Source organism: Aplysia californica, unplaced genomic scaffold (genome assembly GCF_000002075.1).
Source record: "Aplysia californica isolate F4 #8 unplaced genomic scaffold, AplCal3.0 scaffold00247, whole genome shotgun sequence".
Classification (NCBI taxonomy): Eukaryota; Metazoa; Mollusca; class Gastropoda; order Aplysiida; family Aplysiidae; genus Aplysia; species Aplysia californica.
The window spans coordinates 272,379-277,209 of NW_004797517.1; positions in this window are offsets into that span (position 1 = coordinate 272,379).

Consider the following 4,831-nt stretch of genomic DNA (forward strand, 5'->3'; position numbering starts at 1 on the left):
GAGAGAGAGAGAGAGAGAGAGAGAGAGAGAGAGAGAGAGAGAGAGAGAGAGAGAGAGAGAGAGAGAGAGAGAGAGAGAGAGAGAGAGAGAGAGAGAGAGAGTATGCGTGTACATGTGTATTATGTTCGTGCGTACAACGATTCTTTCCGTCGTCTTGGCAGTTCCGTAACGAAAAGTTTGTAAACGGCGTTTACTGTTTTCAGATTCCTTGCGTTAGTCATCTGCCTAGTAAGAGGTGGCATCAAGGTGTGCACGTTTGTGTTGGAGCAACCCTGGTAATGTATCAGTATCACAGCGTACCATCTTTGCCTTCACAGTGTAGACGTATTCCAGTTTCCCTAAATCTATCCGACAGTGTAGTTTCCTCAACTGCATGTGACATGGTTTCCAAGCCTGGTACAAGTGTGCTCATATCCACAGGCTGTAGATCTAGGTAGCATTTCCTGCCGATTGTCACTTTATTGCTTTCAGCTTCCTCTTCCTCTTCTTCGTTCACTTCATCCATGTGAGTATCTTCTCCCTCGTTTCCTATAGATCTAGTACCGTCATTCGACTCACTAGCCACATCACTCTCATCATGTCCATTTTGTATCCATAGTCACCATCCCTCCCTTCTGCTATTGCATCCACTACCGGTACATGATACTTAGAGAAGATATTTTCTCGCTCCATAACAGAAAAAGAAACCAGATTCTTCTCTTCTATCACTATTATTACCCCCCCCCCCCCCTCTCTCTCTCTCTCCCCCCCCCTCTCTCTCTCTCTCTCTCTCTCTCTCTCTCTCTCTCTCTCTCTCTCCTATCACTACAGTGGATTCCTGTTATAACGAGAGGGAGGGGACCGGAGAAAAATGTCTGTTATAGCAGGATTCTCGCTATAAGGGATCCAGTAATAAATTCAAAAGAAACTGTAAAGTAGGCCTAATCTATGAGTTTGGTGTTCTGTTTATTTCCTTTTGCTTTCTCCCCTGTTGACGATTTTGTTTCAACATGACCTCTAGGTCTTACTTGATCAAAAATAGAATCAGGTTTCTTTCTCTAGCGCTAGATCTAGCGATGTGGACTGACAGTTCGGCGTTGGCGATCAGAAAGGAAGGGCTCTAGGTTAACTCGCCAGCTGTGTTTTTCCCCACCCCACCACACTATGTGGTGCATTCTGTCTGCTTGCGCACGTCACACATTCTCTCCACCCATCACATTGCTGTGACCTCTCCACCCCCGCATCGGAGAAGTGAGAGGCATGGTAGGCCTTGATAATTGAACTAGGCTTACGCTTGCATATCACACGATGTGTTCGGCTTGTCTGCGCATGCCACACCCTCCCTACTCAGTTGCTCTGGCCTTCATTGTTAACGCACATGGGCTCTCCTATTCTTTGTCTTGCAAGATCACCAACAAGTTTCTCAACTGGCGAGGTTTTACGATGTAAAATTGGCCTATGCACTGTGCACAACAGCAGGAATATTCCGCTATAACCGACTCGCATGTTTGTCTGATAGCGCTATAGCAGTATTTTATTTACAAAGGTAAAGAGGAGAAAAAAACGGGGTTTTAGAATAGTGTCTTTATAACAGACTTCTCGTTTTTTCCGGACTCGTTATAAAGTGGACTCCACTGTATTACTTTCCCCCTCTCTCTCACGCTCATACAGTGTGACACTAGCAAGGTTCGAACCGGGGCAATCCACATGAATGGATTCCCAGACGAGTGCCATACGACTGAAATTAGATATATGTGAGGCAGCGTGGTGGAATCAGGCTCTCGTCAATTTTCGAGCATGTAGAGTTATTGGTATCATCTTAAAGCTTGTTCACTTGTCTTTATTTGTGTTTTTTAAAATCCATTTATCTTGAATACAAGTCAAGATATTTGCGAAAGAAGGAGGTGGGGGTCACCTGTTTTCAGAGGTAAAATACGTGAGAAAATGACCGCCAAAGATTCGTTATTCCCTTAGCTTAAGAGTCCGTGGTAACTGAAAATGTACATTTTTTGTGCCTTTAATCAACATTTTTCAAAAAAATCCACACGGAAATCAGTTTTGAATGCTCATGAAAGGTGTTGAACCAAAAAACAAAATTTTGCTAAAAATTCACAAACCTGCGGGAAAATGCAAGTTTCTTCACTTTGATTATTAACACACACACACACACACACACAGACACACACACACACACACACACACACACACACACACACACACACACACACACACACACACACACACATACATATATATATCGAGGGTACGCTTCCAAAAAGTCGTATATAAAATTTGCTACTTTTCAGGAGACGAAAAAAACTGTTTTATTTCCAAACGGTTAGAGATACCGGTTTCATTTTTTGCACGTGAGCCTCAAAATACAGTCCACGCTCGTGCTTCTAATGAGCTTGGGGCTGCCTATGCCACTTTTCCTGTAATGATGAGTTACGATAAACTGCAAATCGAAACTTGCAAGTAAACTGTAGTAACTCAAGTTACGACAGTCAGATGTTGAAGACAAAGTGTCGTATCTTGAGTTACGACTTTTTGGATTCCAAATTTCGACAGACAGGGGTATGGCAACTCGAGATACGACAGTTTTATTGCCAAATCTCAGTATATTTCTCTTACTTACAAGTACTTACTACTTTTAGGAATGAAAATAAACACTCCAAAGGTGCAACAGCTTTATTTTAACGCTTTACCAGAGTTGAACTACTAACAAACGAAGCTCTTTTTTTTATTAACGGAAAATCAGAATGCAGAGGGATGCATGCCGCCCAGCAGTGGAACAATTACAAATGATTAGATCTAATGGTATGGGTCATTTACAGTAGCGGCTCGTGGTTTATAGAACTGACCGGCCATCATTCACGTCGACTATTCCTTTCCTTCACAACACACACACACACACACACACACACACACACACACACACACACACACACACACACACACACACACACACACACACACACACACACACACACATTTTATCTCTCTCTCTCTCTCTCTCTCTCTCTCTCTCTCTCTCTCTCTCTCCTTATTTTATACCCATACTTTCGCCATCCCCACCCCTCCCCCAATCACACACACACACCACTGTAAACATTGTAATATAACCGTGAAAGAGCTAAAATATGCGGTAGTGTCAAGGAACAATATTATGAATAACGTATGATGGAAGTTACTGAGATTAATAGAAACTGACTTGATCGGCACAGAAAAACCCCCACTACTAGGCCAGAAAACAAACTGAAAGTGAGAGGCAATAAACTGCAGGTCCTGGCCTTCAGTACTTTACTCGTACTTTCTACACCCCTACACAAAATATCGACGTGCACTGGACCCGTTAAATATATGTAATAAGAACTGTCCTGTATGATGACAAAAAGTTAATTGAGACTGTACCAGTGACGCTGTCCCAAGCAGATCAAGTCTACAATCAGATAGTAAAAGCTGGACAAAGTTAGCACACAACAGTTTCCGATCATTATATCATCACATTTTTTTCTTCAACGCGCTTCTCACTTCTCAGAACAGAACACTGTGTTGTAACAAAGTGGGGAAGTGTGTCAAATGCTAATTATAGAACTTGGTGTCTAGCTGGGGTGACGGTGGAAAAGGGGAGAGAAGGGAGGGGGTAGGCCTGGCCCAGACTCTGACAGCCGAGTGCCTATCGCTCCTCGTTAAAATTCTCCTTATATCTCATAGATGTACACTATAGAGGTAACTCTATGATATATCTTCACTAGACAATTCCTCCTTCAGCCGACCTGACTCCTATGGGCTAGGTAAGTTATTAGAGGGGAGAAAACGACGAGTAAATGTCAAACAGGAACTATAGGTGGTTAGAAGGTCAATAAACAAAAATGATTAGTGCCATGCTAACAATAAATGTTCTGATAGTAATTAGAGAAAGGCTGAATGATAAATACATGTTTTGCTGATAAAATAATACATGTGTCTGTGCTGCTCAAGACAGTCTCAATCTTAATTTTGTAAGCTACAAAGAGGCCAATTTGGCAATTTAAGGGATGCCTTTATTCCTTCTCAGGGTGGTCGATGGATTTGTCCATGGGACTGACGTCATCGCTAGGCCAAAGCCCGCCGTGTGTTTGGCCTACGAAGTTCCGCGAAGTGACGGCTTGATGGGGGGGGGGGGGGAGACAATTTAAAGTTACGAGCCGGCGCGATAACAAACTTGAAGGAATTAGGCTCTGTCGCGACAAATAAACAGCAGTGAATCCCACTTCTCTATTTGAGCGCCTTCAAATCGGCAAGGTGCTTTTTGAATGTTGATACATGTTTGTTTGGATTTACTTAAAACTGAATGAAAATCATCATCAGCAATAAATCTCCTGTCAACAGTCCAGCTGAAAAAAATCTGACCGGCACCGCTTGTCTTGCCCAGTTAACAAACCGCCCCTGGTCATTTAAAACATGAAGATGATTAGGCTTGAACGTAATTAAAACGTACTTGTTTTCAGTGCAGTTTATGTCAAAAGCGCACAAGACCCTTCAATTCAGATCTCTTATACTTGGAATGACGCTTCATCAGAGTATAAACAAACACATTAGGGTGATGCTTCCACCTCAATTTTATTTCATTTAAAAAAATAGCTGAAAATTGAAAATTCGACAAGAAGTAAAACTTAAATTCTGAACGCCTGGTTCTGGAATCAGTATAGAATATTATAAAAAGCATGTAAGCATGAACTTATTTATGATAGGTTCTACCATCAGTTGGTCGGGGGGATATACATAGACTCACTGCTTCGTCTGCAGGAGGTGTAACCAATTCAAAGACGAGGTGTCGCACACGGATCCCAACCCTCTGGGATCCGGATGC